Source organism: Felis catus, chromosome B2, assembly GCF_018350175.1.
Source record: "Felis catus isolate Fca126 chromosome B2, F.catus_Fca126_mat1.0, whole genome shotgun sequence".
Lineage (NCBI taxonomy): Eukaryota > Metazoa > Chordata > Mammalia > Carnivora > Felidae > Felis > Felis catus.
This window is the reverse complement of record NC_058372.1, coordinates 27,806,813-27,828,060: the sequence shown is the minus strand read 5'-3', so window position 1 is coordinate 27,828,060 and position 21,248 is coordinate 27,806,813. Positions and strand designations below refer to the sequence as shown.

The 21,248-nt window shown below is 37.1% G+C and overlaps 1 long non-coding RNA gene across 1 annotated transcript in view; it reads left to right on the top strand.

Moving 5' to 3' along the window:
- Positions 1–21,248, top strand: part of LOC123385320 — a 38,672-nt gene that overhangs the window by 2,241 nt on the left and 15,183 nt on the right. Inside the window, exon 2 of the long non-coding RNA XR_006597628.1 lies at positions 2,154–2,230. This is a non-coding gene — a long non-coding RNA (uncharacterized LOC123385320). The remainder of the gene's footprint in view (positions 1–2,153; positions 2,231–21,248) is intronic.

Sequence of the window (21,248 nt, the reverse complement as noted above, 5' to 3'; positions counted from 1 at the left end):
AGAATTTAAAGGTAAGAATTTGATAAAAGATTAGGGCAAAATATTTTGGAATATGATAAATATATGTTTTTTAAGTTTCTTAGATGCGCTTGTGAGAAGGTAGGAGACAGACTCAGGAAAGTGAGGTGGTAGAAAGACACACAATCAAATTTGCCAACCTCAAAATAAGAGTGTAGGGCTGTCCCCTCCCAGGGCCTTGAAGGTCTGTGGGTATTTACAAAGATTAATCATAGGCCTGATGCTACAAGTTAAAAATAAGCAAATTATGTAGTTTAAGAGGTTTCTTAGTCATGAAATTTTACACTGTCTTTTAGACCTTAAGGCTAAACAAAATTAACTGCCTGCCCAGTTTCTAATTAAATACTTCACTTGTTATTCACTTTACTCAGGCTATATTTTACATTGTTTCTAGGCTGTGTTGCTGTGAGATTCATTATTGTGGTTAAGGCAGGCATGAGAGAAAACATCTTCTGTAGCTATATGATTACTAATTTTATTGTGTGCATATTATTTTTATTATATGGCTAAGATATTATTAAATTGTGCACCTGGAATGGGTAGAATTTGGAGCTCTCTCTCTCTGCCTTGTGTGTGTATGTGTGTGTGTGTCTCACCTTAATGAGTAATCTAAGACAGAGCTGATCACCCAAGCCAGGTGGTTATCACAAAGGGAAAATAGGCACATAGAAAGTTATTTTTTTCCCCTAGAAGAGAAATTAGAAATGAATGTGAAGTTGAGTTCCCATCTCAAACACAAGAAAAGGTTCTGTTTTGGAAAATCAGAATGTTTCCTTGAATAAAGTAAGAAATGCAGGTGAACCAGTTCCCTGTTTTCTGGGAAACAAGATAGTACTCAAAATGTTGAGAGAAAGGAAATCAGGCAAGGGGAAAGGTGGCGGGGTAGGGGACATTCAATTTGATATTTTAAGCATAACAACAATAAAAGTGGAGACCATGTGGAGTCCAATCTCTTTTCCTAAAAGGATTATTGATTTACTTAAAATTAGAAAATGTGGACAATGTTTTTTGTTTATCTTAATTTTTTATTACATTACATTTATGAAATGCCAGACTAATTCAGACTAAAGGAAAATATTTAGATCCATGAGTGGATCCGGGCCCAGGTGGAGATAGGGGCCTTGAGGTGAGCTGAAAAATCAGCAGAGAAAGTTGGTTTTGCTGATTTATCACCCCTTCTACTGGTGGATTTCTTTCAAGAGTTTTCTTTTCTCTCTGAACAGCATTTTCTAAGATGACAACACATTTTTTGCTCTATAATGAGTTTGCAAAACAAAAACTAAACACTCTCTATGTTGCAGTCCTTCTTGCAGGGCATTTGGGTGACATTTGTTATCCTGAAATGGTTCACTGACATGATGAGACATAGAAGACCAAAAACTTCTGCAGATAAACAGTTTTTTTTTTTCCTCTTGGGACCACTCCCAGGGCTCTGTAAGGAAAGCAATTCATAGGACCAGAGTGCTTTAGAGATCATAATGTGCTCTTTGGCTACTCTTTATACTTCATGAAAGAGTGGAAAACATTGACAAGATAGAAAATGGGCTTATGACCTACCAGTGCGTTTTCCAACTTGCCATATGCCTTACTACAAATCTCTTCTATTTTCAAGGGGATGATCATGCTTTTGACAGGACAAGAACAGAAATTTCATGAATAGAAATAATCTTTAGGCTGCTATTAATTGGAAGAATGCTAGAAATAGTTTGCAATGATAATAAAAGAACAAAAAAGACTAAAATATTGAACATATAAACTTATTTGTAGATAAGAATAAACATGGAGCAACTTTTCTTGAACATTTTCTGTAACACATTTTTATAACTTAATGGGCAGAGGACCATTATGGGTTATAGAATTACTTTCAGGGCCTCTGGCTGGACTTTTTAAAATGCATGATCATGAAGCAAAATTTTACTATGATGAAGCTATTTAAATGTGATCTTTTCTTTAGGGGTACTAATCCCAATGGAAAATTTCCAGGTATTTAATAGTTGTTTCTAGTTTTTAATTTCCCTCAAAGGAAGGTCAAAAAGAAGTATTTATTTTAAACTATTTATGACCCGGTACTATGTAAGAGACTAATATGAGCCCCTATTAATGTCACCTTTCCCTCTTTTTCTTATACCCAACAGCAACTTCCTGGAATTGGCATCAGGTTAGATTCAGAGCTGGAAATAGTCACTGGCAGATTTCATCTCGAACCTGGGGGGTAAGAAAGCAGTTTCATAAATTCTTACTCAGTAGCCATCAGACACCATCAGCACTCTCTTTGCCAGCAGTTCCCTATGAGACAGATGTCAATTTCAGCCTATTTCCTCCTCCTCCATAAATGGAGTTGCCCCATTGTATTTTTATTAATTAGTGTGAAAGGTTTTTACTGAATGTGCAAAGCACTTTGCTCATTGTGAGAAAGTTGTGAAGAATCAGATTTTAAGAGATTTACCCTTTTGTTGGCTGGAAAAGAGGCAAGATCCATTAAAAATTTTAAATAAATAAAAAAGGTAAATAAAACCAGAGATCAAGGTCAACATTAACAGTGTAAGTCATGTTAATAGCATGTACTTTTAAGTTTCTCAGGATCCACATAAGAGTGAAAACATATGGTATCTGTCTTAACAGAAACCCATGGGGGAGGGGAAGGAAAAAAAAAAGAGGTTAGAGTGGGAGAGAGCCAAAGCATAAGAGACTCTTAAAAACTGAGAACAAACTGAGGGCTGATGGGGGGTGGGAGGGAGGGGAGTGTGGGTGATGGGTATTGAGGAGGGCACCTTTTGGGATGATCACTGGGTGTTGTATGGAAACCAATTTGACAATAAATTTCATATATTGAAAAAAAATAGCATGTACTTTTGATATGAGAATGACACTTTACCCCCTTTACCCCTGGAGTTTCCTTCCCAAATCCCATTACCCCAGTCTGATCATGAGAGAAACATCAGACAAACCCATATGAGGGACATTCCAGAAAATACCTGACCAGTGCTCCTCAAAATTGTCAATGTCATCTAAAACAATGAAAGCCTAAGAAATAGTCATAGCCAAGAGAAGCTTAAGGAAACATGACTAAATATAATGTGACATCTTGGATAGGATTCTGGAACAGAAAAAGAACATTCAGTAAGAACAAAGGAAATCTGACTAAAGTGTGGACTTAATAATAAAATATCAATATTGGTTAATTATAACAAAAGAACTACACTATTGTAAAATCTCATACAGAATTCCCTGTACTATTTTCAGATTGTTTGATAAGTCTAAAACTGTTCTAAAATAAAAATGTTATCTTAAAAACTGAAATAAAAACAGATATTGGGACAAGAGAGTGCAAGGCGGCATAAATGGTAACAGTTAACTTTAATTAACAAGGTACTCTGTACCTGGCACTGTGCTAAGTATTTTACAAAAATTAATCTGTTTAATCCCCACAACAATCCTCTGAGGTAGATGTTATTACTATCCTCATTTCGGAGTCCAAGAAACTGAGGCACAGAACAATGCAGTGATCAACACAGACCTCAAAAACATTCTGGGTAAAGGTAGGCTTAGAACCCAGGCACATGTGCTCACTACATCTATCTGTTTCTCAGTATGTGAGGAGGTGCTAGATGAGGTACCTGGACAATAAATTGTTGGTAGTTAAAGGATGAGGCATGCCATGGCCTTGGATGAGTGAAACCCTCATGGAGAAGGAAAGACTTGATCAGAGCTTTGAAGTGTGGCTGGAGGGAAACAGAAGAGATGTTGCCAGCAGGAACAGAGAAAGTAAATTGGTCTAACTGTAAGAGACAGAAGGGAGGAAGTGTGACCTGGTAGTTTAAAACTCAGGTCTGGCACTTTCAGCCTTGACTGTAAGAAGCTATTGTAAGAAACTATAAAACTGGACAAAAAACATAAACTGCTGAACAGCAGGCAGTGCAGAACCATGACTCTTAAAAGAAAGGGAACATGCAGTGAGCACACTTATACCCTGACTGTCTGTTGGGGGGTACTTTCTGGGTTGCAGCAAAGGCAGATCAGCACAGAGAACACAGATTCTTGCTGCCCCAATGAGGTGGAAGGAGAGCTGATAAATGGCCTGGGAAACCCAGGACAGGCTGAGGAGGGGCCCAGATGTCCTGGTGGAATGCTGACTGCATCAGAGCTGAGTTGTGCTTCATACAGGATGAGAGTCCATGAGGCCACCAAGCAAGCATGAGCAGCTGCTGTGGGGCTGAGGGGTTGATGGGGTCACAAGAGCTGGGACATGTAGGAGTTGGGACCCAGCCAGAGGCCAGAGACCACATTGAGCACTCTGGGCATTCAGATGAAGCCTCTAAAGCAAGGACTATGCCACAGGCAAGATTAAGGACAAAGCTGAATCATGAAACTCTAGAAAAGAAAAAAAAAAAAACAAAGCCTGACAAAATCATGACAACCAGAAATTTAACTACCTGACAGAATAAAGTTTTAGTACCTGTTAAAGGAAACAACATAATCCAGAATTCCAGAATTTTGGCAATGTATCATCTACAACATTCAGCATGACGTAAACACACACATGCACACATACACAACTCTAGGTGAAAACTTGAAAGGGCCTACTGCAAATATGTTCAAGGACTTAAAGCAGACAAAGGGAAATTATTTTGTTAATAAAAGGAAATTCTAGAACTCAAAAGTACAAAAACTGAAATTGAAAAAGCACTGACTGTCCTAACAGCACACTGGAAAGAATAGAAGGAAAACTTAATGAACTTGAATAAAATCAATACAATGATCTCACTGAGGAAAGAAGTGAAAGTAAGATTTAAAAAATTAAGCCTTAGTGATTTTGGAGATGTACTGAGTAGTATAATGTATATGGAAGGACATGGGAGCTAAGGGAGTAAAAAAGTATTTGAAGAAATCATGACTGAAATTACCCCAAATTTATTTATCATACATCAACTTTTCTTCAAACACCAAGCAGGGTAAATATGAGAAAATCACACCTACATACAAAGTCAAATTCTGAAAATGTAATATAAAGAGAAAATATTATAAGCAGTCAGAGGAAAACACATTTCCTACAGGGGAACAGTGATCCAAATGATGAATGATTTCTCATCAGCATCAATGAAGTTCAGAAAATAGTGAAATAATATCTTTAAAATTTCAAAGGAAAAATAAAACTGTCAACTGAAAATCAAATCCAACAATATATATTTTAAAAAGATAATACAACATGATCAAGCTGAATTATTCTTTGAATATAAATCTAGTTTAATATTAAAAAATCTATTGACACAACTCAAGACATTAACAGAACAAAGGAGAAAAACATTTGATCATCTCAGTAGATGGAGAGAAAAAGAATTTCATAGAACTAAAAACTTGTTAATATTACATTCTTCCAGCAAACCTGGATGGTATTTCTGCTACCATAATTTAATGTATATATTTAATGCTTTCTCCCTGGGATTAGGAAAAGGCAAGTATGTCTACCATCATCATTTCTCAGGCAGAAGAAGGATATAAAAGCAATAAAGGTTGGAAGAACTAAAACTACCTTTTTACAGAAAAGAAAATTGTGTATATAAAACATCATAAGAATTTACAAAAAGCTTCTGGTGGAATACATTTATTTAGCAAATTCATAGGACACAAAACCAATATACAATACTCATTTGCATTTCTACATTCTAGCAATAAACAGTGGGAAAACTAATTTTAAAAATTAAGTTTTACAATAGCATCAAATATTTAGAAGTAAATCTAAGCTGTGTACAACTACTACACTGAAAAATACGAGACGTTTCTCAGAAATTAAATAAGACCCGCATAAGTGTTGCAATATACCACATTTTCTTTGAAAAAGTCATTATTGTTAAGATACCAAATCTCTGCAAATTGATCTGTACATTCAGTACAATTCCTAATCAAATGTTCAGCTGTTTTTTAGATAATGGAAGTAGATTCTCAAACTTATATGGAAATGCAAGAGAATAGACAAAACTTACTTCTTAATAGGAACTGGAACAGTAGTTTCCTCAGGGGGCAGGGACATGGGTATGGACTAGGAAGATATATGAGGAAAACTTCGGAAGCCCTGGAAATTTTGCATCTGAGCTCAGTAGTTGTTACAGGCTTACACATAAATAAAATTCATCAAGCTGTGCAATTAAAATAATGCTCCTTAAGCAATTTATATATGTAACTCAAGACAAAAAAGACAGATATATGATTTCACTCATGTTCGGAATTTGAGAAACACAACAGATGAACATAGGGGAAAGGAAGGAAACATATGATAAAAACAGAGAAGGGGGCAAACCATAAGAGACTCTTAAGTACAGAAAACAAACTCAGGTTGCTGGAGGGGAGGTTGGTGGGGTGATGGGTTAAATGGGTGATGGGCATTAAGAAGGACACTTTTTGGGATGAGCACTGGGTGTCATATGTAAGAGATGAATCACAGTTCTACTCCTGAAGCCAAGACCACACTGTATGTTTAACTAATTTGAATTAGAAAAAAAAGACAAAAATAAATAGAATAATAAACAAAAAAAATGCCATGATGAATTTTAAAGTATTTAGCATTGATACACAATAAATACACTACATAACAAACCTGGGATATAAAGCTAAAGCAATACTTAAGGGAATATATATATATATATAAATCAAATAATTTTATTTGAAAAACTAATTAATGAAATCAAGACAAGATCAACCAGAAAGCAGGACAAGAACAACTCAGCAAATACAAAAAAAATCAGAAAGAAAGGAAACATAATAATACTGGAATCATTGAAATAGAAGCAGAAAGAGTAATGTAAAGGCTAATATAAAAGGTTAACTGAAGATCTGTTGTTTTGAACAGCCTCCTGATTATAAACAAACCATTATGATCAAGATGGCATAGTAAAGGTCCATATAAAAATATTGGGACTAGATAAGAGAAAGAGAAGTGCAAACACAGTTGAAATTGAAATTGTAAGCAAATATAAATCTTATGCAAGTTATTTTGATAACAAAAAACAAATGAGAAAATTTCTACAAAAAAATAAGCAATATATGTTGTAACAGTAAACTAGAAAGTGGTCTTTATTAAAAGTGCAGCAAACACACCACTGAGTGGTGAAACTTGAGGAGCATCTCTGTTAAGGTCAAGAACGAGACAAGGCTGCCCGTGATTCCAACTTGTGTCATATTAAATTGAAGTCCTTGCCAAAATGTATAAGATAAGAAAAAGAAAAAAAATTATAAGAACAAGAAAGGAAGAAATATAACAGACATTACTTCTGAGTTGATTAAATTTTCTAAAGAACATAGAATTCAAAAAAATATATAATCCCCAAACATTACCAATTTCAATCAGAAAATTTGAAGAGGTAACAGGAGAAAAACCTCACAATCATATAAAAATTGTAATGTACTCACCTTTGTGGATGCACCTCTGGGCATATAATATACATATAATATCTCTGTGGGGGAAAATTGCAAATCATTGATTAAGCACATATAGAAAGTCCCAATATAAATGTTAATGAATGGGAAGAGTCATTATCAAAATATAAGTAATTTCTCTCAAGCCAATCAACAAATTAAATGTAGTTCCAGAAAAATAGGGATTTTTATAGAACTTAAGCTCATCCTAAAATAAGTATGGAAAAGGAATAGACCAGATAGTATAGAGAGATGATTAATTTTTTTAATCAAGTATAATTAACATACAGGTATACAATATAATGATTACATATATATGTATTTATTTATTTCACCCACCCAACCCCACTTCCACTCTGACAATGACCAGTTTGTTCTCTGTATTTAAGCGTCTTTTTTTGTGTGTGTGGATTTTCTTCGTTTGTTTTATTTCTTAAATTCCACATATGAGTGAAATCATATATTTGTCTTTCTCTGACTTATTTCACTTAGCATCACACCTTCTAGGTCCATCCATGCCATCGCAAATGGCAAGATTTCATTATTTTTTGTGACCAATATTCCATGATTGAATATTGAAATTGAATATCCATCTTCTTTATCCATCCGTCTATTGCCAGACACTTGGGCTGCTTGTGTCTTGTTAAAATGTTCATACTACCTAAGGCCATCTACAAATTTAATACAATCCCCATCAAAATATCAAGAGCATTTTTCACAGAACTAGAACAAATAATCCTAAAATTTGTACAGAATCTCAAAAGACCCCAGATAACCATAACAATCTTGAAAAAGAAGAGCAACGCTGGAGGAATCACAATCTCAGATTTCAAGATGTACTACAAAGGTGTAGTAATCAAAACAGCATGGTCCTGGCACAGAAGTAGACACACAGATCAACAGAATAGAGGAGAGACCAGGAATAAACCCACACTTCAGTGGTCAGTTAATCTATGACAAAAGAGGCAAAAATATACAATGGGGGAAAGAGTCTTTTCAACAAATAGTGTTGGCAAAAATGCACAGCCACATGCAAAAAAAAAATGAAACTGGAGAGATAATTTTGAAAAAGAAAAAATGGGGGTTGCCTTAGGAGATGTCCAGACTTAGGAGAATGCTAGACTATTTAAGACTATGTGGTATTGGCACAGATAGGCAAGAACAAATAAACAAACAAAAAACCCCAAAAAATAAAACCAGAAACAGACCTAGATACATACAAAACCTCCCTGTGATGGGAATGGAAATTTAGAGCAATACGTTAAAGAAATATATATTACTAAATCAATAGTGTTTGGGAGACTGGCTTTCCATAAATAAATAAAGTAACAAAAATCATTTTTAGCTCACATTATCCATAAAAATACATGTAATATATACTCAAAACCTAAATTTGTAGAGCAAAATGTAAAACTCTTAGAAGCTTTGAAACTTATTTGATGATATCATGTTAGGAAAAGGTTTCTCAAACAAGATGCAAATGGCACAAATCATAAAGGAAATATTGGTAAATTGATAATATTAAAAATAAAAACCTCTACATGAGAGGCTCTATAAGCCAAGTGAGAACACAAGCCTTAAGTGTTCAAGGTTACTTGTAATAAATAAAACTGACAAATACCCAGAACATAAAAAGATTTTCAACAAGATGAGGAAAAACAAAAATAGAAAAAATGAACAAAAGCTATAAAATGATAATTCAAAAAGAACAAAGTCCAAATAGCCAATGAGTGGGTGAGAAGATGTTTAAGCAAATGCAGAGTAAAATGAGGCCCCATTCCATATCCAGAAGACAATTAGTCAGTGTCTGATGGAAGGTGTACAGCAGGTGATGGCAGGGAGAGTGGGAGACAGAGGTGGGGGAACTTGTGTTCTTTGACTCTGTCAAGTCATAGCATATAGTGTACCAAATTTGAAATCACTTGGAAGCTTGAGTGTCCTATGTCATCCACAACTTGGAAATTCTACTTTCATGTATGTGCCTTGGAGAGATCCTTGTGTTCCAGAGATCAGTATAAGAATGTACATACCCTTAATGTTTAAATGGACTGGATATATAAACCGTAGTTTTGAAATAACACAGCAGTTAAAATGAATACTCTTCATCTACATATATCAGCATAGATAAATTTGAAGTGTTAAATTTTTAAAAGCAAGTTTTACAATGTTATATGCTATCTAATCCAATTTATGTGATAATTAAATATACAGAAAACAAGTACATATTGTTTTTAAACACATACATATGTAGCAAGAGTCCAAAACATATGTGGAATAATACATACCAACTTGAGAAGTTATCTCAGGAGAAGACAAGGTAGAGACATAAGGTTTGTTTGTATTTGTCTGCATTTGTAATGCTTTATTTTATTTTATTTTATTTTTAATTTTTTTTCCAACGTTTTTATTTATTTTTGGGACAGAGAGAGACAGAGCATGAACGGGGGAGGGGCAGAGAGAGAGGGAGACACAGAATCGGAAACAGGCTCCACGCTCTGAGCCATCAGCCCAGAGCCTGATGCGGGGCTCGAACTCACGGACCATGAGATCGTGACCTGGCTGAAGTCGGATGCTTAACCGACTGCGCCACCCAGGCGCCCCTGTAATGCTTTATTTTAAAACAAATAGTATACAATAATAGTAAAATGTTAGCTTCTGCTCAGCCTCAGGGTAAAGCAGTGGCTGACTATTGCATTATTCAACTTTTCTGTGTTTGAAATGTCTCACAATGCAAAATAAAGAAAAACGTAAAGCAAGTACATTTATTATTAATAATAATTAAGGAACTGAAATATCCTCACAAGCAAAAGCAAAATATCCTCAAAAGCAAAGACTGTTATTCACTGAAAACACATTTCTGTGCAGTCCAAGTGGTACTTGGGGCAAAGAGACTATAAAATCAGGATGGCTTCATCCTTATTGTTGGGGTTTGGCCAGAACACAAATGGGACCCACAGCGTGGCAGCCATCAGGGGTTGTGGGTCAGACCTCTGAGAGCTTTGTCCAGAGGGTGCAGGGAAGTTTTCACCAAGGAGGTTGGTGAAGAACCAAATCTTGCAAGATGAGTAAGTACTGGCCAAGCAGACCAGTAGGAATGTGGAAGAATGGGTTCACAGAGCCCTGTTAAGACTACTGGACATCTGGGCTATTCAATTAGCATTGATGGAGCATACCCTAGGTGTCAAGTGTTGTGCTCCATGGATGAGGAACCCTGACCTCCTAGAGCTTACTCTTCACGTTAAAAATTCAGTGTGGGCTTTGTTGTCTATGACTTGTAAGGCTGTCTAGAGAAAAAGTGTCAGAAATACAGGTCTCAGCTCTGTTCCCTGAGCTTCTCCATTAGGAGATTGGTAGTGGAAATTTTGTGACCTATCATGGGGGCCTCTAGAGAGGATGGGAAGAGAAACAGGAGAGAGGGTTGAGGTACGGAGCTAGAGAGAGCAGGCCCACTACCCTACAAGGTAGCTCTGCACAAATTGGAAAAAAATAAATTAGAAAAGTGTTTCCTTTACTATAGCACAGTTTGGCAGGCAGAGTATAGGACAGACTTCAACCTGGCACCCTTATTCAATGCACAAACTGCAACTGTACATGACAGCCCCAAGCAAAGGCTCCTTAAGCCATGCTCAGGCAAGACGTGAATGTGGCCTACTTCTTTGTTGTCTGGGTGTGTGCCTATGTCCGCCTGGGAATTGGAAGGGACTACTCATCAACTCCTGATCTGGAGATAGCCTGGATGCCCTTGAGCCTTGTTCTCATGGGGGCTGCAGCCCATTCCCTCAGGAGATCTGATAGGGGTTCTGTTCCACCCTCCTGGACTGGGTGCCTGGTTCCTTCTGTCTTAGCTCTGGCTGCTATGACAAAAATACCATAGACTGGATGACTCTAACAGCAGAAATTTATTTCTCATAGTTCTAGAGGCTGGAAGTTCAGGATCTGGGTGCTGCTTATTTGGTTCCTGGTGAGGACTTTCTTCCTGACTTGTAGACTTCCAACTTCTCACTGTGTCCTCATATGGCTGTGAGAATGAGAGCTCTGGTCTCTTCATCTTCTTTGTAAGGGTGTTAATCCCATCATGGAGACTCTACCTTCATCACCTCATCTAACTCTAATTACCCCCTCTAATACCATCACACTGGGGTTAGCATGTCCACATACAGAATTGTGGGGACACATTCAGTCCATAGCATCTTCTTTTTGCTGTCTCTGACATAGCTCCACAATATCTGACAGAGCAAAGAGGAGAGTGAGAGTTTGATGTGGTGTCACAAAAAGTTGTGCCATGAAGAGAAGAAGCATGAGGAGAAAGACTGGAGGGATGGGGCCGAGGGGTCTGAAAGGCAGTGAGCTTGGAGACAGAAATCCTTTGGAGCCAGAGACGGTCTGAGGAGAAAGGGCAAAGGATGTGAGTGTAGCCATACTTCAGGGACTCTCTGTGGTTCAGATCTCAGAGGAGCAGCATACTTGGGGAGGCCACAGTGACAGGAAGCAGTGGTGAGGCAGAGTTTTAGAGAGCATGTGAGCATAGGGATTGGAGGAGAGTGCCATGTCTAAAGATAATGGCTCATTCATTCATTCCCTTGCAGGAAATGTTTACCCATCAAACACCTGCTGGGTTTCAAACTCCACTCTCCTAAATCTTGAGATGGGTACTGCCCTGAAACACACAAGAATGTACTGAAAGCCTTCAAGCCTCTGGGAGCTCAAGGCAGCATGTCATGCCAAGGTCCCATCTGGGAGCCGGGTGGCTCCCTTTTCAGAATGTGATTCCAGTGCTGGGTCACCCTTCCCCGAGCCACATCTGTGATCTTTCACCAAATATGACCCCAGTGGCAGGGTGAACTCATTGCCCAGGTCTTTGGAGCAAGAGTGGGAGGCCTGGTCCAGTGATGTGTTCAGTCCAGACCTGACAACTCCCATAAACAGGTCTTGACTCTCCCACGTGGTGTGGCAAATTCCTGCCTACAGTTCAGCCATGTGACCTTAGAGCATAGTCTTCTATTTAACCTAAGCTAAGGTACTGATAATTTCAGTCCCAATTTTGGGTCTTGGAGGAAGGAAGAATAGGAAGAACTTTTTCTCTGTCTCTGAAGGCCAGTTCACAGCAATGTTCATCTGCTGGCACCTCTTGCTTCCTGAGTGCTCTTCTGTCCTGCTACCTTCTCTCCTGTCAGTGTCCTGATGCTACCTGGTCCCCTGAGCCATCCTTATCTCCCAAAGAGCTACATATTCTCAAGTTACTAACCATCCTCTTATCACCAAGAAAAACTTCATATTGGCTAGCCTGGGTGAATTCATATTAAGATAGGGATTACCTAGTATTAGAAGAGATCTTTATTAGGCAATTAAATTTTTAAAATATTATTTCTAGTTAAATGATTTTTAATAGACTTTTATTTTTAAAGAGCAGTTTTAGAATCACAGAAAAATTGAGGGGAAAGTACCAATTTTCCTTATAGCCACTGTCCCTACACATACATGGTCTTCACCACTATTAACATACCCTGACAGAATGGTGCATTTATTACAATTGATGAGTCCACACTGACACATCATCATCAGCCAAAGCCCATAGTTTACATTAGGGCTCACTCTTGATGTCATGCATTCTTTTTTCTAATTATTATTTATTTTTAAAATGTATTTTATTTTATTTCTTAATTTAAATCAAAGTAAGTTAGCCTACAGTGTAGTATTGGTTTCAGGAGTAGACTTTAGTAATTCATCACTTACATATAACATCCAGTGTTCATCCCAACAAGTGTCCTCCTTAATGTCCATCCCCCATTTAGCCCATCTTCCTACCCAACACTCCTCCAGTAACCCTCAGTTTATTTTCTGTATTTAAGAGACTCTTATGGTTTGCCTCGCTCTCTCTCTGTTTTTCTTATTTCTTCTTCCCTCCTCCTATGTTCATCTGTTTTGTTTCTTAAATTCCATATATGAGTAACATCATATGATATTTGTCTTTCTTTGCCTGACTTATTTTGCTTAGCATAATGCATTCTAGTTCCATCCATGTTGTTGAAAATGGCAAGATTTAATTCTTTTTCATTGCCAAGTAATATATCATTGTGTGTGTGTGTGTGTGTGTGTGTGTGTGTCCTTTCACCAGTCAATGGACATTGAGCTCTTTCCATAATTTGGCTATTGTTGATAGTGCTGCTATAAACGTTGGGGTGCATGTTCCCCTTTGAATCAGAATTTTTGTGTCCTTTGGATAAATACCTAGTAGTGCAATTGCTGGGTCATAAGGTGGTTCTATTTTTAATTTTTTGAGGAACCTCCATACTGTTCTCCAGAGTGACTACAACTAGTTTGCATTCCCACCAACAGTGTAAAAGTGTTCCCCTTTCTCTAAATTCTTTTCAACATCTGTTGTTTTCTGAGGTGTTAATTTTTATCCATTCCAACAGGTGTCAGGTGGTATCTCATTGTGGTTTTGATTTGTATTTCCCTGATGATGAGCGATGTTGATCATCATTTTATTTGTTAACAATCTGGATGTCTACTTTGGAAAAGTGTATAATCATGTATTCTGCCCATTTCTTCACTGGATTGTTTTTTTTTGGGGGGTGCTTTCTTAAGTTCTTTATAGATGTTGCATACTAACCTTTTATCCAATATGTCATTTGCAAATATCTTCACCCATCCCGTTGGTTGCCAGTACCAAACAGTCTTGGTAATTACAGCTTTGTAATACAGCCTAAAGTCTGGAACTGTGATGCTTCCAGAACCAATTTTCTTTTTCAACATTACTTTGGCTATTCAGGGTCTTTTGTGGTTCCATACAAATTTTAGAATTGTTTGTTCTAACTCCATGAAGAATACTGGTGTTATTTTGATAGGGATTGTGCTGAATATGTAGATTGATTTTGGTTGTATCGACATTTTAACAATATTTGTTCTTCCAATCCATGAACATGAATATTTTTCCATTTCTTTGTCTTCAATTTCTTTCATAAGCATTCTATAGTTTTCAGTGTATAAATTTTTACCTCTTTGGTTAGGTTTATTCCTAAGTATTTTATGGGTTTTGGTGCAATAAAAAATGGGATCAGTTCCTTGATTTCTCTTTCGGCAGCTTTATTATTGGTGTATAAAAATGCAACCTATTTTTGTATGTTGATTTTATATCCTTCGACTTTGCTGGGTTCATGTATCAGTTCTAGCAGGTTTTGGTGGAGTCTTTTCGGTTTTCCACATAGAATATCATGTCATTTGTGAAGATTGAAAGTTTGACTTCTTCCTCGATGATGTGTATGCCTTTTTGTTGTCTGATTGCTGAGGCTAGGACTTCCAGTGCTATGTTGAACAACAGTGGTAAGAGTGGACATCTCTGTCGTATTCTTGACCTTAGGGGGAAAGTTCTCAGTTTTTCCCCATTGAGGATGAAATTATCTATGGGTCTTTCATATGTGACCTTTATGATGTTGAGGTATGTTACTTCTATCCCTATTTTCTTGAAGGTTTTTACCAAGAAAGGATGCTGTATTTTGTCAAATGCTTTTTCTACATCTATTGAGAGGATCATGTGGTTCTTATCCCTTCTTTTATTAATGTGATGTATCACATTGATTGATTTGTGGATATTGAACCAGTCCTGCATCCCAGGAATAAATTCCACTTGATCATGGTGAATAATATTTTTTAATTTTTTTAACGTTTATTTTATTTATTTTTGAGACAGAGAAAGAGCATGAATGCGGGAGGGGCAGAGAGAGAGGGAGACACAGAATCGGAAGCAGGCTCCAGGCTCTGAGCCATCAGCCCAGAGCCTGATGCGGGGCTCGAACTCACGGACCATGAGATCGTGACCTGGCTGAAGTCGGACGCTTAACCGACTGAGCCACCCAGGCGCCCCAATACTTTTAATGTATTATTGGATTTGACTTGCTGTCTTGCTGAGAAATTTTGCATCCATGGTCATGAGAAAAATTGGTTTGTAATTCTTCTTTTTAGTGGGGTCTTTGTCTGGTTTTGTAATCAAGGTAATGTTGGCTTCACAGAATGAGTTTGGAAGTTTTTTCTTCCATTTCTATATTTTGGAACAGTTCAAATGTATTTGAGACATTTCTTCCTTCTTATGGAAGGCCTGGAATGCTATACATTTTCTTCTTATGACAACATTTGCTGCATCCCAGAGGTTTTGGACTGTAATGTTTTCATTTTCATTACTTCCATGTATTTTTTTTTGTTTTTTCCTTAATTTCCTGGTTAACCCATTCATTCTTTAGTAGGATGTTCTTTAATTTCCAAGTATTTGTGTTCTTTCCTAATTCTTTCTTGTGGTTTATTTCGAGTTTCACAGCATTGTGTTCTGAAAATATGCACGGTATGATCTTGATCTTTTTGTACTTGTTGAAGGCAAATTTGTGACCCAGTATGTGATCTATTCTGTAGAATTCCATGTGCACTTGAGAAGAATGTGTATTCTAGTGCTTTAGGATTAAATGTTCTGAATATATCTGTTAAGCCAATCTGGTACAGCGTGTCATTCAAAGCCATTGCTTCCTTATTGATTTTTTGCTTACATGATCTGTCCATTGTTGTAAGTGGGGTGTCAAAGTCCCCTACTATTATTGTATTATTATCAGTGAGTTTCTTTGTGTGTGTGATTAATTGATTTATATATTTAGGTTGTCCAATTTTGGGGACATAAATGTTTACAATTGTTAGATCTTCCTGGTGGATAGATTCCTTAATTATGATATAATGCCATTTTTCATCTCATGTTAGTCTTTGTTTTCAAAACTAGTTTGTCTGATATTAGTATGGCTACCTTGGCTTTCTTTTGGCGACCATTATCATGATAGATGGTTCTCCATCCCCTCATTTTTAATCTACAAGTGTCTTTAGGTCTAAATGAGTCTCTTGTAGGCAGCATATAGATGGGTCTTGTTTTGTTGTTGTTGTTGTTTTGTTTTGTTTTAAATCCATTCTGATACTCTATGCCTTTTGATTGGAGCATTTAGCATGTAGAGTGATTATTGAAAGATATAAATTTAGCGCCATTGTGTTGCCTATAGAGTTGGTGTTTCTAGTGATGTTCTCTTGTCCTTTCTCATCTTTATTGCCTTTGGTGTTTTTTGGTTTGCTTTGTTTTTTTTTTCTCCACTCAGAAAGTCCCCCTTAAAATTTCTTGCAGGGCTGGTTTAGTGGTCATGAACTTCTTTAGTTTTTGGTTTCCTGGGAAACCCCTTATCTCTTCTTTCATTATGAATGATAGACTTTCTGGATAAAGAATTCTTGGCTGCATATTTTTCTGATTCAGAAATATTGAATATATCCTGCCACTCCTTTATAATCTGCCAAATTTCTGTGGACAGATATGCTGCAAACATGATCTGTCTTCCTTAGTAGGTTAAGGACTTTTTTCCGCAAACCTTGATGCTTTCATGATTCTTTTTTTTTTCTTTGTGCATTTTGTGAATTTGACTATGATATGCATTGGTGATGGTTGGTTTTTGCTGAATCTAAGGGGAGTTCTCTGTGCCTCTTGGATTTTGATGTCTGTCTTTCCCTGGATTAGGAAAGTTTTACTGCTATAATTTGTTCACATAAAACTTCTGGTCCTTTTTTTCTTTCTTCATCTTCTGGGACTCCCATTTTATGAATGTTATTCCTCTTCAATAAGTTGCTGAGTTCTCTAAGTCTTTATATTGTGATATTTTGCCTTTATTTCTCTCTTTTTTCCTGCTTCATTATTTTTCATAATTTTATCTTCTATGTCACTGATTTGCTGCTCTGCTTCGTCCATCCTTGCTGTTAAATCATCCATTTGAGATTGCATCTTGGTTAAAGCATTTTTAATTTCAGCCTGACTATATTTTAATTCTTTTATCTCTGCAAAAAGGGATTCTCTGGTGTCCTTTGTGCTTTTTTCATCCCCAGCTACTATTCTTATAATCGTGGTTTTAAATTTTAGTTCAGACATCTTACTTATACCTGTGTTGAGTACATTCCTGGCTGTCATTTCTTCGTGTTCTTTATTTTAGGGGTGAATTCCTCTGTCTTATAATTTTGGAGGGGAAAAAAGTTAATACAATAACAAATTAAAATTAAAAAATTAAAATCAAAACAAAACAAATGAAGTAAGCTAAATCTTAAGTGTGTTTAAGTCTGCTTTTTGTGAGAAGCTTGATAGAAGGGGAAAAAAGAGAAAGGATAAAATGTTAAAAAAATAATTTAAAGATTAAAAAAATAAAGATAAAATAAAGAAAAAAACAGAATAAAACATTTAAAATTTTAAAAAGTTTGCTCTCTCTGTATCCAAGAAAGAGAAAGAAAAGAAAGAAAGCAAAAAGAAAAAAAAAACATAAGCAAAAACATAAGCAAAGAAAATGAACAAACAAATAAACAGAATGGAACCTTAATGAAGTTACATCCAGTTGCCCCTGGAACTGAAACTTTGCAGGAGGTGGAAGGGATTTGGTTTTCTGTGGGATGTGCCTGGAGGGGGCCGGTGGGTGGGGTTTGGTGTAAAGTCTCTGTTCTCCACTTGGCTTAGTTCAGTGAGGTCTATCCATGTGCATGTGCACTAGAGGTGAAAATGTCTTTTCCCAGCTTTCTATTCTCTGGCGTGGGAATTTGTGTCCCTGTAGACACATAATCAAGCACCCTTCCTATGTCTCAGGCTTCTGTCATCTCCCCACCTTTACCCTGTCTCTGTCCAAGCTGTCTGCTTGCCAAGTGGCACTTCCCTCCAGAGTTTTATCTCAGATGCAGCTTGGACCCACCCTGATTCTATGGGGGAGGGTCTGAGCAATGGCTGGTGCTGGCTAGTCCCAGAAAACATTTGCACAATCGCATAGTGGCAGAGGCTCCGAGATTATGGTAAATAACAACACACAGCTGGCACCAGGTTTCACTGCACTCTGATATCGTTGTCTCAATACCAGCAAATGTGGCTGCTCTCTGGGGTCTGCTGGGACTTTTGCCCTCCAGGAGGCTGTATTGCCTCTCCCAAATGCACTCCAATCAAGGGAACCACGTCTCCCAATGTGGCACATGGACTCCTCAAACCACACTGCCTGCTCCTGAGGATTCACCCTACTTCCTAGCTGGAGTATTGCCAGGCACTGAGCTCCAAAACTTCAAACTCTGTGCTCCACAGTTTGTAGAACTCTGGCAATTTTGAAATCCTCTCCTTTCTCCCCATCAATAGTTTTTGGGGAAAAACTTCTTGTCCAGTCCCCTGAGAGTGTTTTCACTCTTTTTCTCTCTCTTTCTCTCCAGCTACATTCAAGGGGAGTGCTTTTCTTGCATATGATTCCAATGTGCTGCACTTTCCCCCTTTCTCTTTATCTCTCTGTCTTCTCTCTGTGAAAATGGATCCCTATTTCCCATGGCTTCATGGCCTTCTTCTCCCCCACTTCACCTCTCTGCACCCCATACCTGCCAAATTCTCTGGCTAAAACTATGCAGATTGTTGCATTAATCTGCAGATCAATTTCCTAGGTGTTTAAAATGGTTTGATGGTGATCTAGCTGCATTTCACGGATGAGACAAGCTCAGGGTCCCCATACTACTGTACCATCTTAACTATCCCCAGTGTCATGCATTCTATAACAAACTTGTAACAACACATATCCACCATCAGAGTATCATACAGAGCAGTATCACTGTCCCTAAAAATCTTCCATGCTCGCCTATTCATCTTGCCCTCCCTAAACCTCTGTAGGCCTCTTATTTATTTATTTATTTATTTATTTATTTATGTCTTCATAGTTCTTCCTTTTTTGAAGGCAATAAAATTTTAATGGTAAAATAACAAAACAATTCAAGAAAGAAGATATACAATATTTCTAGATCTGAGGAAGAGAGAAAGGAACTGGCATATGCACAGGTGGGCCACCACCATTCTGTCCCACTTATTCTACTTTATTCTGCTTCTTAATTCACATGTTCTCTATAAGGCTTCAAGATGTTTTAATTCTGCTTTCAGGCACTGGAACTGCATGGAGGTTGCATGGCATTGTCTGTTTGTGGGCCAGGTGGGCATGTGATGTTTTAAATCATGTGATGTTCCTCGTACCAGAAACTCTCAGTTGAAGAGCTTTTAAAGTCCACTGAGATTCCAAAGTAGAACTTTCCAGTTCATAGTTCTTTGGTTGATACAGCCCAGCCCGCTCCCTCGTTAGCTCAAGTCTATTTAAAATTCCCTTTCCCAGTTGAAAATAAATAGTTGGCTTCTTTGGAATTATTTTAGAAAAGGTGCAAGGTGGAGACATGTGGACAATGAGTTCAAACACTTGCCTCGTCCTGAGCTTCCACAGTGCCTGTATAGGAAATGTAGATCCACTAATCAATTTCCTCACTTGTATAACAAGCTAACTTCTCTTTTTTTTTAATTAAAAATGTTTTTAAACATTTTTTATTTTTGAGAAAGCAAGAGCGGGGGAGGGGCAGAGAGAGGGAAAAACGATCTGAAGCAGGCTCCAGACTCTAAGCTGTTGAGCACAGAGCCTGGCATGGGACTCCAACTCACAAACTGTGAGATCATAACCTGAGCCAAAGACAGGCACTTAGCTGACTGAGCCACTCAGGCGACCCTCTATTTTTTTTTTTAATTTATTTTGAGAGAGAGAGAGCAAGCAGAGGAGATAGCAAACAAACATCCTGATCCTGAACCAGATTGCTGCTAACGATGGGTGGAACATTTTGGGAGGTTAGGGCCCCTTTCTGGTGAAGAAAAGGCCCCTTTAGTGCACATTGTCCTTGGATATTTTTTAAAACTTTCTTCTTAACTTGATCCTGTGCTCAGATACTATCATATTAATAAGTAACCTTGAGAATTTTGCCCATATGTATAAAGCATAATGCATTTATAGGAGGAAGGATCACATTAAAGGAATAATACTCAAACTTGGAAAACTTTGAACTCTCATTTGAAGAAACAAAAAATTTTAAATATATTATAAGATTGCTTTTATAAAGCAATTGTAACTCTAGTTACAATCAGCTCTGCAGGAATTAAATGCTGTTATATTGCAGAAAAAGGATGTTCAAAACCATTTGTTTCCCTAATAGGTGAAGGATATTTCAAACCACTTTTGTGTCTTTCTAAATATTGTTACACAAGAAATATTCCTCATTTCTACAGATAGCAGGCTTGAAAGTGTAGTGTGAGACTGTCTTGTAATATCCTCCTTTTATAGATAAGGAAACAGGTTGAGATTGAGATCTTTCCTGAGATTGTAGGCATAAACACTGCAGCCCTGAGACTGGAGTCATGTCTCCTGAGTCCCAGACTTTTTATAATATACTGTATTTCTCTATTTGGGAGGAAGAAATTGTTTTTTATTTGGTTTGTTGTTGTTGTTGTTATTTTGTTTTTTTAAAGAGTCTAATACTTATAATATCCACCTTCATGGTAAACATAGTGTAAATATGCTAAACAATTAAAAACAAATTTATTTATCTAAATCTCAGTTAGGATTTAATATTAACAAGGTGGAAAAAAAGAGTACCAAATAATGGGTTTGGGATAATGTTATAAAAATATGTCTACCCTTGAAAAATCTCCAAATTTAATTATATAACATTTTTACAGTCTCTTTTTTTTAATTTTCTTTTTTCTTTTTTAAAATTTACATCCAAATTAGTTAGCATATTGTGCAACAATGATTTCAGGAGTCCATTCCTTAATGCCCCTTACCCATTTAGCCCATTTCCCCTCCCACAACCGCTCCAGTAAACCTCAGTTTGTTCTCCGTATTTATGAGTCTCTTCTGTTTTGTTCCCCTCCCTGTTTTTCCATTATTTTTGTTTCCCTCCCCTTAGGTTCATTTGTTTTGTCTCTTAAAGTCCTCATTTGA